Source organism: Mauremys mutica, chromosome 2 (genome assembly GCF_020497125.1).
Source record: "Mauremys mutica isolate MM-2020 ecotype Southern chromosome 2, ASM2049712v1, whole genome shotgun sequence".
Taxonomy (NCBI): domain Eukaryota; kingdom Metazoa; phylum Chordata; order Testudines; family Geoemydidae; genus Mauremys; species Mauremys mutica.
Window position 1 is genome coordinate 203,552,635 of NC_059073.1, and position 18,499 is coordinate 203,571,133.

General features: G+C 43.4%; 1 protein-coding gene across 3 annotated transcripts in view; it reads left to right on the top strand.

Annotated features, from left to right (window-relative positions):
* Window positions 1-2,312: 2,312 nt before the first annotated feature.
* ELMO1 (engulfment and cell motility 1) overlaps window positions 2,313-18,499 on the top strand; it is a 459,394-nt gene continuing 443,207 nt past the window's right edge. Inside the window, exon 1 of one of the 3 annotated variants that reach the window (XM_045005400.1) lies at window positions 2,313-2,417. The gene's annotated coding sequence lies outside the window, so the exon portion shown is untranslated. Of the gene's footprint in view, window positions 2,418-2,438; window positions 2,572-3,530; window positions 3,547-18,499 lie in introns of those variants that run through there. The other 2 variants (XM_045005399.1, XM_045005401.1) reach the window with 2 other exon arrangements.

Consider the following 18,499-nt stretch of genomic DNA (forward strand, 5'->3'; position numbering starts at 1 on the left):
TGCAGAGTCGGGCAGCTGGAGAGAGGTGGCTGTTGGCCAAGCGCCCAGCTCTGAAGGCAGCATCATGCCAGCAACAGTGCAGAAGTAAGCATGGCAATACCATACCATGCTACCCTTACTTCTGTGCCGCTGCCTTCAGAGCTGGGTGGCTGGAGAGTGGCAGTGGCTGACTGAGGGGCCAGCTCTGCAGACAGCAGCATAGAAGTAAGGGGAGCAGTACCACAACCCTCCCTACAATAACCTGGCAACCCCCTCACAATTCCTTTTTGGGTCAGGACCCCTACAATTACAACACTATGATACTTCAGATTTAAATAGCTGAAATCATGAAATTTACAAATTTATGACTGTGAAATTGACCAAAATAGTCTGTGAATTTGGTAGGGCACCAATGATCACTCAGAACTTCATAGTAACAGTGAGCGTAAAACTTCCTACTCCAAAGGACAGGCCGCCATCTTCTCTAGTTGATGTAGAGGGCCTAAAATGGTGCGATTCTTTCAAGGACAATGGTGCAAATAAACATTAGCTGTGTAGTGCAATAGCACTGTGATTGTAGGGTCCAAGCCTGCAAGCAATTTTATACAAGTGAAATAAATGGTACTATTAATTTAAGTGAAGTATTCCCATACATAGGTTTTGTAGTATTGGCACCAGCATTTGCTGCAAACGTTAGCATTTTTCCTCAAATAATAATTGACAAATAATAAACGTTATTATACAAATAATTAACAAATATTATACTAGTTCTAACAGGAACTAATGTGAAATTCTTAGGTGACCTCTGGATTCTAAAGCAAGATCTGAGCTCCTGAGAACCCCTGATATTTGAGGATGAGTTTTGTAAATATGTATTGAAATAGATATAACCTAAGATTTCAAAAGTTATTAGTGATTTTGGGTGCCTCAGTTTTTGGGAGGTCTAAAGACAGTGAGAGCTCAGCACTTCCAGACAATCAGGCTGGGTTAAGGTCCCTTAAATTGGGCACTCAAAATTACTAATCTCTTGATTAAAATACATCATAATGCATATGAGTGCTACTGCCCTCTCCTGGTTGGAATCTGAACTACAGATCTGTGTGTCATATTTGCTGAACATTGAAGATTTCTCCTTTTAGCTCACTGGAATGGGTTACCTAAGCATTGGAATGGGTTACCTAGGGAGGTGGTGGAATCTCCTTCCTTAGAGGTTTTTAAACTCAGGCTTGACAAAGCCCTGGCTGGGATGATTTAGTTGGGAATTGGTCTTGCTTTGAGCAGGGGGTTGGACTAGATGACTCCTGAGGTCCCTTCCAATCCTGATATTCTATGATTCATGCTGTAGGAGTTTGTGCTAAGTAGCAGGATGATCTGAATCCTGCTTATCCTTTTTTAACTGGAAATTGTGTTCAACATAGAGACAGCTGAGAGGTTGCTAGGTGGTCATGGATCAAGTTTTACGCTCTCCCAGCAGCCGCCCAGGCCCTGCCACCACTCCACTCCTTCCCCCAAGGCCCTGCTCCTGCCTCTGCCCCACCTCTTCCCTGCTCAATTCTGCCCCATCCCCGAGCACGCTGTGCCCTTGGCACCTTCCCCCTCCCCCTAGTGCCTCCAGACACCATGAAACAGCTGGGGGAGGTGCTGATTGACAGGCAGGTTGGTAGGGGGGCTCCTCCTCACCACCCTCTCCCACCTCACCTCTCTGCCCACCTCCTCATGTAGTGCTGGGCCCCCCAAAGCACGGGGCCCGTGGAGGTTGCCCCAATTCGCCGTACCCTAGGGACAGTTCTGGTTCTGAGTGATAATTAGGGCCCTACCAAATTCATAGTCCATTTTGGTCAATTTCACTGTCATAGGATTTTTAGATTTGTAAATTTCTGTTTTCAGCTATTTAAATCTGAAGTGTTAGAGTGTTGTAATTGTAGGGGTCCTGACCCAACAAGGAATCGGGAGGGGGGGGAAGGGGTATCACAACTTATTTGTAGGGAGGATTGCAGTACTGCTCCCCTTCTGCACTGCTGCTTGCAGGGCATGGATCATTCATCAGGGACAGAGACAATGAAAAGCCTCTTTAAAATGGTGCTAGAGGAAAAGTACTGAGTTTCTCTTTTTTATTCTGTATGGTTTTTTAATACACAAAATGGAGATAGTAGGAAGAGACATATAATCATAGCATGGAAAAATGTAGATTGTAAAATCCAAAGGATTAAATGAATAAAGTAAAAGCTGCATACAATTGTTTGTCCCCTATTTTGCAGGTGCTGGTAAATACTCACCATTCCTTCAGAGATACTTCGCAGATTATCTTGGGGCTTCTTGCAGATGCAAATTGGGTGTGTGGCCAGCAGGAGGAAGGAAGAGGAAGTGAGAGCAGCAGCAGCAGAGTGTGTGTTTGAGTCTGATGATGGGATAGAGTCAGAAACACCAAAACAGCAGCGGTAAAAAGCTCAACTTCAATGGTGGGAGAGGCGCGGGCTGGGGAAAGGAAGCGGCGGAGCTGCCTGGCGCTCTCTGCAGTAGGGCAGCAAACTTCACCCCGGCTCCACTCTGCACTTGGCTGCTGGGGGTGAAGGTGGTGCCTGGGTTTTTAAGGTACTTTCGTTTCCGTTTGGGCAGGTCTGGTGGGGGGGATGCACGGTGCGCTGAGCAGGGAGAAGGGTGCTGGGGGGGGCGCTGCGGCGGGGGGGTGCCCCTGGCAGTGCGGTGGGGGGGGGCACGTTGCTGTGGACGCTGGAGGGGCCGGGGGGAAGGGGCCAAGGTGGAGATGCCGCTGGGGCGCGGGCAGGGTTTGGGGTGGGGGCGGCGCGGTGGGAGGAGGGGGTGGCAGGCGGCTGCAGGAGGAGAGCCCGCACCTGGCCGGGGAGGGGCGGGAGACGTGCCCCCTTCGCTTCGTTGCCGGGCCCGCCTCGGGGAGCGTGGCCCCGGCTGTGCTGGGGGCGGCTGGGGAAGGGGGAAGCGGCTGACATCGCGCTGAGGAAGAGGAAACGCAGCCGCCCTCCCTCGTGCTTGTCAGCGCGCCCGGCTGCCCCGTGTCGCGGCCGGGGCCGCCTGGAGGGCGCGCGGGGCGGGGGCGGGAGCGCAGCCCCCCTGCCCTTTGCGGCTGCCCCAGCCAGCGCCGCGCTCCTTTGCCTCCACAGCCCTGGGCGCTGTTGGGGGGGGAGGTGGGGAGCAGCTCTTTGCTCCTTTCCCTCAGCCGCTAGCCCGGCCCCCTTTTCCCAAACTGCCCTTCCACCTCGCGCCCCCGCTCCCGTGACACTACCTGCCCCCCGTCTGCCTCTCATCCCTGCCCTGTCCTCCCCCCCGCCCCCACCCAGTCACTCTCCAGAAACAGGAGGCTTTAGTGCGGGTGTGCTGTTTTTGTCATGGGGGGGGGGAGGTGTTGCTGATTGATGTGTCTCCAGCCACCCGCAGATCCCTCTCTGCTGGTCCTGTTGTTCCAAAGTGCTGGGTGGTGGCAACTTGGTCTTACAGACAGTTGACCTCATAAAGTGGGTTGGGAACATCTGTGTTAGCAATTGCGTGTACTCTGCAAATGCACTCAGGCAAACACAGGCTGTCTGCAGAGCGGTGGGTATTTAGTATGTCACTTGTGCATGTAGCTCTAGTGCATAGAGGGGGATCATTCTGAAGGTTTGATGTGCTCTTTAATATGTTGGTGGAGGAGGATGGTTGAACTAATATCCTTTTCTTGCTCTCCTTCCCCTCCCAGCCCCATCATATATTTGAAGCTTGAAGATTAAGGGTTCCCTGCACACAAACTTGTACTGGTTTAGTTAAGCTGATACAAGAATGGATGCTCTGTGTGTTTTTTTTTCTGTTTTAAGACTGGCTTATTTTTGGTTTAGTTTATATCCGTTCCTAATCTGTACAAGATAAACTAAAATAAGCTTGGTTTAAACCGAACTAAGAGTTGCTGGTGCCAAATGAGTTTAAAAAGAAACTTTAAGTTAAAGCAGTGCAACTCTGCATGTAGTCCAGCCCTTAGTTCATTGTTGTTAATTAGTCACCTTCTTCTGAGTTCATGCCTCTTCCCTTTGCCAAGAACTTTTACTCTCAGGAGCTCTCAGTAGGGGTTGCCTTTTCTAAGATCTGTACCCATAGCAATAAAAATGATCTGACTGAGGATGCATTTTCATATAAAAGTATTATACTGGAATGTGGCTGGGAATTATGCATAGCCATAGCACACAACCCTCTAAACCAAGTGGGTATGAAATCCAAGAAGCGGAGTGCTCAGGTTTTTGGCTTCAAATCCATACAAAGTTTATTTTTGAATATCTTTCCCTTGCAGAACTAACACAACTGTCCAGCTCTCCCCTGAGAAATTTTCAAAGTTCCTGAAAAATAACAGTACATTTTAGAAGAGCCATATTTTATTATTACTTTTATAAGCCTCTCTCTTAACCTGACAAGGGTGAAATGTGGGACAAACACCCTGAAGAGAGAGCCAAAGATGATAATAGTGCCAGAAATGTATCATGTGTTAACTTCTTTAGCATAGACAATATTGTCTATAATCTGAGCTTCATGATATTGTATTTACATCACACATGCTTACACCTGAAATATGTTCATAAGTATCTCATTTTTCTTTAGACTTTGAGCCTAGGTTGTTGGAGTGTCCCTTATTAAAATCCTTATCAAGGGAAAAGTTGAGAAAGAACTAAAACCTTTATTATTCACAACTGGGATGTGGGGTAGGCAATTGGGTTATCTGTCTCATCAGTGGGTACCAGACCATGCTCTTTCTAGATGTCAGAGATCATTCAGTGTTCATGCGAATTGGCTTCTTTGCAATTACATACCTACTAGGTAGCTCAACCCATGTTGAATATTTCTCAGTGCAGGAAAATACCTGCTTTTGAGTTCAACTTCTCTGTGGATCAGAAGTGTTCTGTTTTCCATGCCACCCAGTTCCATGATGGAAAATCTGTTTAATTTTAGTGGTATACTGACAGCTGTAATCTGACTGTGTAATAGTAATTAGGTAGGCAGGAGAAAGAGAACTAGTGGTAACTTACTGGTAAACCTCCCTGTGGTATAGCATTAAGGAAGCATGTGTGACAACACACATTTTAGGGAGTGATTAAATCATCTTGCAGCAACTTTTAAAATTCACTTGGGTTAGTTGGGTAATACTGAAGGTTAGCAACATGTTGCTGCATTAACTGTATTAAACAGGTACTGTTGGCAGACGCTGCAGTTAGTGTAGCCCTTTGATCATTTCATTTGATTTAGTAATCTAGAGATATACCTAACTGTCAGTTTCTCCAGCCAGTGAGGCTGTGCATTTAAATGGGTTAATCATTTTTTTTAATCCTATTGAGAATCACAGTGCAGCATCATACAATTTATGTCTTCTCTGTAGGTTGCAGTTTAGGTAAGAATGTAGCTGTCTGAGTTTCCTTTATAAGGAGCAGAAAGAAATTGAGGATTTCTACCCTCTTGATCTTGAATTTTCCAGAAGTTGTTGAATTATGCTAGGAAAAATACGACAGAATTAAAGCTGAATGGATTTCGATGGCTGACTAGGTGAACTCTTTTACTGAACTATGCTAGAACAATTGTATTTTTATCAATGAAAGTACCTATGGTTTAACAATATATTTTATAGATTATATATGGAGAATATTTTTAGAAATGCAGTAGACTGATGCAAAACAATACTTCAACAATGATCTACTCAGTTCCACCTCTTAGCATTTAAGTGGATTGCATTGTGTTCATTGTACTGACGGAGGTGATTTGATTTATTTTTTCCTTATGATTAACTTGTTACATGCTGTCTACCAGTGTATAACCGAAAAAGTAAGTACTGCTAGAGGTTTAATTGTTACTGAAATACTGCTGCATGTATGACACTTCCTTATAGCAATGCCCTTCTGTGTCAAATTGCAGATCTACAGTGCTGATGCTCCACCCTTCCTTCCGCTCTTTGTTTACTCTCCTAATAGAAATCTCTTTGATTATAAGGTTTGAGCTCACATATTTTCTTTGCCGTGAAGTTCAGTCTTTTGAGAGGTGTTTGGATGTGAGCTCATGTTTTCCATGCTGACACAGACAATGCCTGAACATTTAAATATTGTTTCTTTCGTTAAATTTAGTAGATGTATTTAGTGCATGTGAAAGTAAGAGACTGATATCCGTGGCAATAACTGACTGCAAGCTTTCCCACCCAGCTCTTCCAGTCCACCTCCACACTGACATACAGTATGTACCTCCAGAACTGGGACTCACCTCTGTTGAGTAGATTGTCAATCATAGCACTAAAGTCTTTTGTGGTTCTGTGACTTTGATAAGGATCTATTTGAGATTATGATGAGGCCATCAAACACAATTTCCTTTCCAAGTTGTGACCCTTTTATCACTGAAGTAAATGATGCATTTTGCTGTCAATAACTTGGAGAGGGTTTAGAGAAGAGCCACAAAAATGATTAAAGGAAAACATGGTTTATAGACTCAATCTGTTTAATTTGACAAAGAGAAGGTTAAAGGGTGGCTTGTTCACGGTCTATAAGTACCTATATGGGGAACAGATATTTGACAATAATCTAATTTGAAATTTGATAATAGAGGGCATTTCACTCTAGCAGACCAAGGTACAATAAGATCCTGAAGTTAGACAAAGTCATACTAGAAATAGGGAACATTTTTTTAACCAGTGAGGTAATTAAACTTTGGAACTACAGTGATGGTAGATTCACCATCACTGGCAATTTTAAAATCAAGATGGGATGTTTTTAAAATACATGCTCAAGTTCAGACAGAAATTAATTCAGGGAAGTTCTATGGCTTGTATTTATACAGGAGGTTGGACCAGATAATCACAATTGTCTCTTTGGGGCTTATAAATCTCTGAATTATAGTCAATGAACCTTTTTGTCTGTCTTCATGTGTGCTATATGTCTTTATCAAAGTATTTAAAAAAATACTCCTGTAAAACAGATTTTAAGAATCCTGGAGACTGACGTGTGCCATTCATCCACAGAAAAGGCCGTGGCAATGCAAGCTTCTCCACATTGCCCTGCCAATGTACATCAGCACTGTCCTGAAAGGACCACTTGTAAGGAAGGAGAGAGTAGTTCAAGTCTCCGTGCCTGTGTCAAGCTATTGCATAGGTCTTTGCTGTATGTGATCTTTTTATCACACGTTTTGCAAGATACAAAAGAGTGATTTATGGATAGGTTGGCAGCCCTAATATTACATTTCCTTGTTGTTATCCAATTGCTGTTAAGAACAGAATTGGGAACTGAATGCTACAGGGAATTGGTGATGTGTTTTACCTCTCTTGCTCGTTCCGGTCTAGTATTAAGGCATTGATTTCTGAAACTGTGGTCTGTGGATCACCATTAGTTTATGGGAGCCATGGAGAGGTGGGTGGTCACATGCTGTTTGCTCTTTCTCCTTGCTTCTGTCTGCCAAACAGCATTAAAAGTCAGCTAAAAATTTATTAAATATTTTCTGGGATCAATTTTCCACGTAAACAACTGCTGTAGTGGCAATAAGGATGCTATTGATGGCCAGGGGAAAGAAAAGAGATCTGTGCAATTAATTGTGAATGAGAGCAGAGGTGTTCCTGAGGGACTCTTTCTGCTAAGACCTAGCCCATACTGTGAAGAAGTTTGGGAACCTCTGCTCTTAGCCATTACTTTAGAATGGTCATTTGCTCTATGTACAATGAGTTAGTTTCAGTCCAGTTCTAGAGGACAAGACAAACTGTGGTGGTGTGAGTTTCCTTTGGAGTTGTCTAGTTGGAAATGGAGACTACTTGGTGTGTGTACACATACTAGTGTACACTCCTTGTCAGTATAGATGCAGCCTCTGGGTACATCTACACAGCCCATGGCAGTAACCCTTCCAGCCTGGGTCAACAGACTCAGACTTGTGGGGTTTCCGCTAGTGCTCTAAAAATAGCTAAGTAGACAGCGCCTTGAAGTTGCAGCTCGAGCTGGAGCTCGGGCTTTGAAGCCCACCTCCTCTCCCTTAGTGTGGTATGAGGTGGGAGAAGGTAAAGCAGGAAAGACCATATGGGGAGATCCATATTGCTCTTACAAGGACACTGGGGACCCCTTTCTAATCCAGGGGAAAAGTGTGTGTGTGTGTATCTCTTGTACAGCATCTGGTACACAGTGGTTAAAAAGCTTCTGATCTTGCCAAATTATTTTTGTATCTGGTGTGAAACAAAAAGTGTGTGTGAAATCACTACCCTACCTCTCCCTCCAAACACTGAGGCCATGGCTACACTTGCAAATTTGCAGCGTTGCAGCAGGGTGTGAAAACACACCCTCTCCAGCGCTGCAAATTGTGGCGCTGCAAAGCGCCAGTGTGGTCAAAGCTGTCCGTTATTCCCCACAGGGAGGTGGAGTACGGACAGCGCTGGGAGAGCTCTCTCCCAGCGCTGGCGCTTTGACTACACTTAGCGCTTCAAAGCGCTGCCGCAGCAGCGCTTTGAAGTGCAAGTGTAGCCATAGCCTGAATTATTTCTTACCACTTTTCTCCAACCCTGCAGTGCTAATAGGAAAAAGACATTAGGATACAGACATTGTATTCAGCTTCTTGCTTGTGTGCATTAAAACAGGCTGACTATAAATTCCTGGAAAACATTTTTTTTGAAAATCATTAATATTAAATCTGTATTGTAATCAAGGTTGTATTCAATTTACTAAATTTTGGTAAACATGGCTTCCTCCTCCTCATTCTCCTCCCCATCCCTTTATTATTTATTTATGTTAGCATAGTGCTTAGGAGCCCCAAACATGGACCAGGAGGACTCCATTGTGCTAGGTGCTGTACAAACACAAACCAAAGAGAGAGCCCCTGTTCCAAAGAGCTTTCAATCTAAGGGGCGGTCTACACTAGAAAATTAGATAGACACAGCTACATTGCTCAGGAGTGTGAAAAATCGACACCCCTGAGTGACGTAGTTAAGATGACCTAAGTTCCCATGTAGACAGTGCAAGATCAACATATCTTCTGTCAACCTAGCTATTGCCTCTTGGGAAGGTGGATTAACTACCTTGACGGGAGAACTCCTCTTCTTGCTGTGTAAGGGTATGTCTTCTGGTGGGTAGCGATCGATCCGGCAAGGATTGATTTATCGTATCTAGTCGAGACGCGATAAATCGACCCCCGAGCGCTCTCCCATCAACTCCGGTATTCCACCAGAGTGAGAAGCGGAAGCAGTGTCGATGGGGGAGCGTCAGCCATCGACTTACCACAGTGAAGATACACACAATAAAACAATCTATGATCCTAGCCCATGGATTTTCAGCAAGAATGGTTCAAAAATGGGTTCCAAAACCTTTCAGATTTGTCTAATTTATTTTCTATAGTTTACCTGTTCATATGCAACTGTTTCTACCAGATAGACAATCTGCTCCATCTTGGATATCTTTGATACATCTTTCAAAATAGCATTTTTGCCGTCATTTAAATTTTATTAGTATTAACCCACTTGCATTTTTCTAGAAGATATTTTAGTTTCGAGTAGTTCCCCAATTAGGTAATTTTATTAAGTATTTGCCAGAGATTCTCTCATATGGTTCTTGCATTAACGGCCGACTCTTCACAAATGTCTAGTTTCCTATGTACTTTCGGGATCTACAGCTCAAATTATTATTACACAGACATTAGGAGTACAGAACAGTCTGTGAAATGATACATCATCCCATTTTTAGCTGTCACTTTAATACAGACATGTTAAACCATTATTTTTCTTTTCACACTTGTTTTAATTACAAGGGAGAGGTGGTCAGTGTTTCTAAGAGGAAACTTTAGATTCCTCAAGCAAGATCATTTCTAAACCCACCCTCCCTTTAAAAAAGACCCCATATATCAATTGGTGCCTGTTTTGGGCAGATGATCTCACTTCCTAGAGTCTTTTGCATATATTGTTGAAGTTGCAAATATTGACAAAAAGTACATCCTCAGGAGCTATTTTTAAAACTGTGAAATTTACAAAATGTCCTTTTTATCAAATAAATCCAACATTTTAAAGTTAGATTAAAGCAAAACAATGCAAAAGATGCCAACAGGCCAATAAAGCAACACTGTCCACATGAAAATCACATGCCAGCCCTAATTTCTGCAGTTAGTTTTGCAACTAATGCCCAAGATTACCATAATTGAAAGTGTTTAGAGGTGTTTTTTCAATTGTACATTTGACAATGCTTTATCTGTTTCACTCTTCCCAGGTGTAATCAGTTAGACCCTGATTCTGCCATCACTTACAAACATACTTAATGTTAAGCATGTGAGTAGTTCCAGTCATCTTATTCACATGCTGAAAGTTTAAATGCATATGTAAAAAGTTTGCTGGTTTGGGGCCTAAGTCAGTTTCCCTGATGTTGCCTTGATCTTTCACACAAACATTTTGAAATAAGAAAATGTAACTGTAAAAACCTCCACGAAAATTGGTAGGGAGAGTATATATAGGGGGTGGGGGAGAGAAGAGGTGTGTTTACTTGAAACAACGACTTAATTTAAGAAACTGATTAGATTTCAAGTTGGCAGTGTCCCTTTACCTATTGTTGGACACTGCTTTGATGATGAAGATTCCCGTCTAGATATTTTGATATTTATTTTGTATCTAAATTGAAAAATGTTATTCCCTCTCCAAATATTCTGCATCTACAATTCACACCAGCAAAAATGTGCAGGGTTTGTGGGGTGCTGGATTCCAGTTATCATAAAAATAACCCAAGTTAGTCCTACCAATGTTATAGTGCCCATATTGAAGATAATTCTTTAAAACATTTATTCCATGTTTTGAGGTATACATAAATATATTGCTCTTAAATGCCTTAGAAATAAGAAATTCATAAATACTAAAATCCTCTGTCTTCTGGTTAGGCAGTGCTGTATTAAGGTAGTGGGTTGCTGTGTATGTCTCTTCACTTACAGAAAGAAAGAAACATGGTTACGATACAGGCTAATATATTGCAATTTTTACTCCTAGCATTGTTGCATATATTTGTTACATTTCAATGGCATCTTTTCCATCACTTTGTTTTTTGGAATATAGTCACACATTAGTTTTCATAGCAACAGTCATAGCTTCAGCTGGAAATTGAAACCTGATAAGTATTGGCTCAGAGCTACAAAAGCAGTTTATCCAAAATATCCAAGCACTGAGCCAAACCAAGGTTTCTTTAAAACCTCTCTCCACCCCAAAATATAAGTACTAGTCTCTTCATTCTGGAAATGAAATTCAATATGTCATTCAGCCAGTAGGCATTCAAAATACTGGACTCCCCCCACCCCTTTCCCCCTCAGTTTTCTATTTTTGCTTTCCTCCTCATCAAGTGCCAGGTCACACAAACTATTGTCTAACTCTACCCTTGTGACACAAGTGCATTCCTCATATCAACCTTCCCCACTAGGAATAGCCAGACGCAGGTCCCTCCTTACTTCCCAGGCTCACAAAATTCAGGATCTAGATGTGGGGTCTCGGTCTAATCTGTGCCTTTTCTGTGAATCTTCTTTGGTAATCCCCTCTTGAATGTACACATCTCTCTTGTTCCTGTAAATCTCCCCTCCCTGGAAAGTATGAAGATTGAAACAGACGGCTTCTTATTAGTCAGCAAAGGGCAGAGTGGCCATTATTAACAGCAGTAGTTACAGCATAGTAGAAGTTTGTGGAAAAATCAAAAAACCCTCAAAATCTGAGTTTTCCCCACTTTGCTTTAAATTTGCAAAAATGACCCATACTTGTGGCAAAACCTGCAAAATCCTGTGGTTCTTCTCTTTATGGTGTATGTGTAAAGAGCCAAGAAAAAAGATTTCTGAGTGAAATTAGGCCCCTTTTCACTGAAAGATTGTCCTAGTTTAGAGCAAAGAGGTCAAATTTCTTTAAAGAAGTGCAGGAAATTTAGAATTTTACTTGTTTTTTAATGTGAAAATCATTATTTTTGTGGGAATTTCACTAGAAACTAAAACTTGAGTCACAAAATAATGAAAATTAGCGTGTGAAACTTTGAATGAACAAAATGTATCATTTTCACATAGCTGTGGTGCAGAATAGTATAAACAATATAAGAATGGCTGTACTGGATCAGATCAGTGGAGAGTTTAGCCCAGTATCCTGTCTTCTGAAAGTGGCAGGTGCCAGATGCTTCAGAGGGAATGAACAGAATTGGGCACTTATTGAATGATCCTTCCCAGTTGTTCACTCCCAGCTTCTGATAGTCCGAGGTTTAGGGACACCCAGAACATGGGGTTGTATGTCTGACCATCTTGGCTAATAGCCATTGATGGACCTCTCCTCCATGAACTTATCTAATTTTTTTTGAACCCAGTTATCCTTTTTGCCTTTACAATTTCCCTTGGCAACAAGTCCCACAGATTGATTGTACGTTGTATGAAGAAGTACTTCCTTATGTTTGTTTTAAACCTGCTGCCTATTAATTTAATTGGGTGACCCCTAGTTCTTGTATACTGTGAAAGACTAAATAACACTTCCCTACTCACTTTTTCCACGCCATTTATGATTTTATAGACAACTATAATATCCCCTCTTAGTCGTCTCTTTTCTAAGATGAAAAGTTCCAGTCTTTTTTTCTCTCTCCTTGTATGGAAGTTGTTCCATACCCCTAATCATTTCTGTTGCGCCTCTCTGTACTTTTTCCAACTCTTAATATATCTTTTTTGAGATGGGGTGACCAGAACTGCATTCAGTATTCCATGTGTGGGTGTACCATGGATTTATATAGTAGCATTATATTTTCTGTCTTACTATCTATCCCTTTCCTAATGGTTCCTAACATTCTGTTTGCTTTTTTGACTGCTGCTGCACATTGAACAGATATTTTCAGAGAACTGGCCACAATGACTCCATGATATTTACATGGTAACAGCTAATTTAGATCCCATCATTTTTTACGTATAGTGGGGATTATATTTTCCAAAATGCCTTACTTTGCACTTATCAACATTAAATTTCATCTGGTATTTTGTTACTTAGTCACCTAGTTTTGTCAGATCCCTTTGTAACTCTTTGCAGTCAACTTTGGACTTAATTATCTTGAGTAATTTTTTATCATCTGCAGAGTTTGCCATCTCACTATTCACTCCTTTACAGATCATTTATGAACATGTTGAACAATACTTGTTCCAGTACAGATCCCTGGGGGAATCCTGACATTTACCTCTCTCCAATGTGAAAATTGTCCATTTATTCCTACCCTTGTTTCCTGTCTTTTAGCCAGTTATTGATCCATGAGAGGACCTTCTGTCTTATCCCATGACTGCTTGGTTTGCTTGAGACCAGTGGTGAGGGACTTCATCAAAGGCTTTCTAAAAATCCAAGTACACTATATCCACTGGATCACCCTTGTCCACATGCCTGAGAGTTCTAATAGATTGGTGAAGCATGATTTCCCTTTAAAAAAGCCATGTTGATTCTTTCACAACACATCATGTTCATCTATGTGTCTGCTAATTCTGGGTTTTTTACTAGAGTTTCAACCCGTTTACCTGGTACTGAAGTTAGGCTTACCAGCCATTAATTGCAAGGATCGCCTCTGGAGACATTTTTTTTTAATTGGCATTACATTACATTAGCTATCCTTCCATCATTTGGTACAGAGGCTCATTTAAATGATAGGTTACATACCCAAGTTAGTAGTTCTGTAATTTCATAGTTGAGTCCCTTCAGAACTCTTGGGTGAATACCATCTGGTCTTGGTGACTTACTACTGTATAATTTATCCCCAAACCTCCTTTACTGACACCTCAGTTGGGGACAGATCCTCAGATTTGTTACCTAAAAAGGGTGATTGAGGTGTGGGAATCTCCCTCACATCCTTTGCAGTGAAGATCTTGAAAATTTAGCTTCTCCATAACCGCTTGTCTTCCGTAAGTGCTCCTTTAGCACCTCAATCATCCAGTGGGCCCACTGATTGTTTGGCAGGCTTCCTGCTTCTGATATAGTTTAAAAATTTTTAGCTGTTACTTTTTGTGTCTTTTATTAGTTGCTCTTCAAATTCTGTTTTGACTTGCCTAATTGTATTTTTACACTGGACTTGCCAGAGTTTATGCTCCATTCTATTTTCCTAGGTTTGACTTTCAATATTTAAAGGATGACCAACTCTTTTACTCTGTTTAGTCAGGGTGTCTTTTTTTTGTTTTTTGTTCCTCTTTCTGTTTTCTGTTTTGTTTTTGTCTTTTAATTTGCGGCATGCATTTAGTTTAAGCCTCTATTATAGTGTTGTAGTGTTCCCCCAAGACCTCTTCCACTTGATTCCCCAAGATCTCAGTTTGACTCAAGTCTCGTTGCTCATGTTCCTTTATCTGGCATGCAGCAAAGCTACATTGAGTTGATGAGACTCAAGTGTAGGGGTTGGTACAGGATGTGCCATACGTCTAAAGTTACACAGCAAACCTCTTCCTTCGTATATGTTTACACATTACATTGCATTCACTATGCATTGCATCACACGTCTGGGATTGACTCATTCACTTTGAAGCAATCTATGTACAGCACGCGCTGTCTGTGCACGACTTATTCTTTCCCTCATCTTACATTCCAGGCTTATCCTATCCATTGTTATATCGTCCATTGTAAAAATGGTTCTCTGGGTGTTACTTAGCTTAGCTAATTAAGTCTGTTTCCAGCTTGCTGACCCATTTACCTACTCCCTAATCCTGTCTCCAAAGAAATGAGGTCCCACCCACATCCAATTACTCATGTCAAGCCAGGCCTACATTCCATGGCTCTTATTTTTCTTTTTTATGTTCGCGATATTTTTATTTGCATTATATTCCTGTCTTTTTGTGCTTTTTTAACGGTTATTTTAATTCTTATTTATACAATTTTATGATATAGGTTTTATTTTTATTTTTTGGTAATATTTATTTTACATTATAGTGAAATAGAACACTTGGATAAAATTTTAATGGTCGGATGTTTTACTATGTTTTTGAGTGGTTATTGCACTATTTAAAGTAACTTTATTAATGATGATTGATCAGTTCTGGGTCCGGTTCTGTTCAATATCTTCATCAGTGATTTAGATAATAGCATAGAGAGTACATTTATAAAGTTTGTGGATGATACCAAGCTCGGAGGGGTTGCAAGTGCTTTGGAGGATAGGATTATAATTCAAAATGATCTGGACAAATTGGAATCATAGAATATCAGGGTTGGAAGGGACCTCAGGAGGTCATCTAGTCCAATCCCCTGCTCAAAGCAGGACCAATCCCCAACTAAATCATCCCAGCCAGGGCTTTGTCAAGCCTGACCTTAAAAACCTCTAAGGAAGGAGATTCCACCACCTCCCTAGGTAACCCATTCCAATGCTTCACCACCCTCCTAGTGAAAAAGTTTTTCCTAATATCCAGCCTTAAACCTCCCCCACTGCAACTTGAGACCATTACTCCTTGTTCTGTCATCTGGTACCACTGAGAACAGTCTAGATCCATCCTCTTTGGAACCACCTTTCAGGTAGTTGAAAGCAGCTATCAAATTCCCCCTCATTCTTCTCTTCTGCAAACTAAACAATCCCAGTTCGCTCAGCCTCTCCTCATAAGTCGTGCTCCAGCCCCTTAATAATTTTTGTTGCCCTCTACTGGACTCTTTCCAATTTTTCCACATCCTTCTTGTAGTGTGGGGCCCAAAACTGAACACAGTACTCCAGATGAGGCTTCACCAATGCCGAATAGAGGGGAATGATCACGCCCCTCAATCTGCTGGCAATGCCCCTATACAGCCCAAAATGCCATTAGCCTTCTTGGCAACAAGGGCACACTGTTGACTCATATCTAGCTTCTCATCCACTGTAACCCCTAGGTCCTTTTCTGCAGAACTGCTGCCTAGCCATTCAGTCCCTATTCTGTAGCAGGGCATGGGATTCTTCCGTCCTAAGTGCAGGACACTGCACTTGTCCTTGTTGAACCTCATCAGATTTCTTTTGTCCCAGTCCTCTAATTTGTCCCTCTGTATCCTATCCCTACCCTCCAGCGTATCTACCACTCCTCCCAGTTTAGTGTCATCTGCAAACTTGCTGAGGGTGCAGTCCACACCATCCTCCAGATCATTAATGAAGATTTTGAACAAAACTGGCCCCAGGACCGACCCTTGGGGCACTCCGCTTGATACCGGCTGCCAACTAGACATAGAGCCATTGATCACTATCTGTTGAGCCCGACAATCTAGCCAGCTTTCTATCCACCTTATAGTCCATTTATCCAGCCAATACTTCTTTAACTTGCTGGCAAGAATACTGTGGGAGACCGTATCAAAAGTCAAGGAGAAATGGTCTGAATTAAAAAGGATGAAATTCTGTAAGGACAAATGCAAAGTACTCCACTTAGGAAGGAACAATCAGTTGCACACATACAAAATGGGAAATGACTGCCGAGGAAGGAGTACCGCAGAAAGGGATCTGGAGGTCATAGTGGACCACAAGCTAAATATGAGTCAACAGTGTAACGCTGTTGCAAAAAAAGCGAACATCATTCTGGGCTGTATTAGCAGGAGTTTTCTAAGCAAGACACGAGAAGTAATTCTTCCGCTCTACTCTGCGCTGATTAGGCCTCAACTGGAGTATTGTGTAGAGTTCTGGGCGCCACATTTCAGGAAGGATGTGGACAAATTGGAGAGAGTCCAGAGAAGAGCAACAAAAAGCTCTAGAAAACATGACCTATGAGGGAAGACTAAACAAACCCAATTTTTTCAGTCTGGAAAAAAGAAGACTGAGGGAGGACATGATAACAATTTTCAAGTACCTAAAAGGTTGTTACAAGGGGGAGGGAGAAAAATGTTTTTTCTTAACCTCTGAGGATAGGACAAGAAGCAATGGGCTTAAATTGCAGCAAGGAAGGTTTAGGTTGAACATTAGGAAAATCTTCCTAACTGTCAGGGTGGTTAAAGACTGGAATAAATTGCCTAGGGAGGTTGTGATGGAGATTTTTAAGAGCAGATTAGACAAACACCTGTTAGGAATGGTCTAGATCATACTTAGTCCTGCCATGAGTGTGGGGGACTGAACTAGATGACCTCTCAAACAGGGCCGGATTAACTTTTTGTGGGCTTGGCTCCAAACATATTTGTGGGCCCCTGGGGAATGATTGTAAAAGGGGCCGGAGGCAAAATCACAGTGGGGTGGGAGCTAGGGTTGGTCCCTGGAGCAAGGGGCCGAGGTAAACTGCAAGGCAGCAGGGCTGGGGAGGGGGTTCCCCCCGTGCCCACATAGAGTGGGTACTACCTTCTCGCTGGTTCTAGCCCATTCTCTTCATCTCTCTCTGCGCTGAGCTGCCCCTCCTCCAGTGTGACAAAGTGGGAATGTTCTTAATGTTTTCTCTGACTACTGTGTGGGTGCCTCAGTTTCCCCTATGCATTTCTTAAGTATCTAGGTGGTGGGGTAAGGCTGTGTGATGGTCTGAATTAAAAAGGATGAAATTCTGTAAGGACAAATGCAAAGTACTCCACTTAGGAAGGAACAATCAGTTGCCAGGGCCATGTCTGCTGTACTGCCCAGGTAGGTTGGAGACTGTAGGATCAGCTGACACAGTATCCCCAGCCCAGGTGATGTGACAGCCAGTGATAGATTTAGAGATAGAAGGGCCCCCCGGCCCTGTGCTCAGCTTCATTTTTGGGGCCTCTCCTTGGGACCCAGCCAAGAAAAAGAACATTCTCTCTTATCTCCTCCCGCCCCCGTTTTTTCATTCTTTTTTTCTTCATCCTCCTCCTATAAGTAATAGCAAGTAAATGAAAATAAAGTGAGGTACCTTGATTGTTCTTGTAGTCTAGACCACCTGAAATCGTGGAGGGGTCTCGACAGACCCCTTAATGATCTTTCCAAATATTGTAAAAAAGTTGGGGTGTGGGGTCTGGCCAGGAGCTCGGGTGAGGGAGGGGCCTCAGGGTTGAGGCAGGAGGTTGGAGTGTGGAGCGCTTACCTGGGGCAGCTCCTGTTTGGTGCGAGGGATGCAGGAGCTCCTGTTTGGTGCTCAGGATGGGGGTGGGGGGTCAGGAGTCAGGGCAGGGTGCTGTGTGAGGGGGTGCAGGGGTCAGGGTGGTCAGGGGGCTGGGTGTGTGGGGGCTGTGCAGGGGTCAGGGTGGTCAGGGGGCTGTGGGTGTGGGGGGTGCAGGAGTCAGGGCAGGGGGCTGTGGGTGTGTGGGGGGGTGCAAGGGTCAGGGCAGGGGGCTGGGGAGGTGTGAGAGGGTACAGGCATCAGGGCAGGCGGCTGGGGGTGTCTGGGGGTACAGGAGTCAGGGCAGGGGGCTGGGGCTGTGTGGGGTGTGCAGGCATCAGGGCAGGGGGCTGGGGGTTTGTGGGGGGTGAAGGCGTCAGGGCAGGGTGCTGTGTGTGTGGGGGTGCAGGAGTCAGGGCAGGGGGCTGTGTCGGGGGGGTGCAGGAGTCGGGGCAGTGGGCTGGGGGTTTGTGGGGGGGTGCAGAAGTCGGGGCAGGGGGCTGGGTGTGGGGAGGTGCAGGGGTGAGGGTGGGTAGAGGGCTGGGGGTGCGGGCTGGGGTCATGATTAAAAGAAAATAGAATTTGGATGGAACTTTTGAATAGGAGT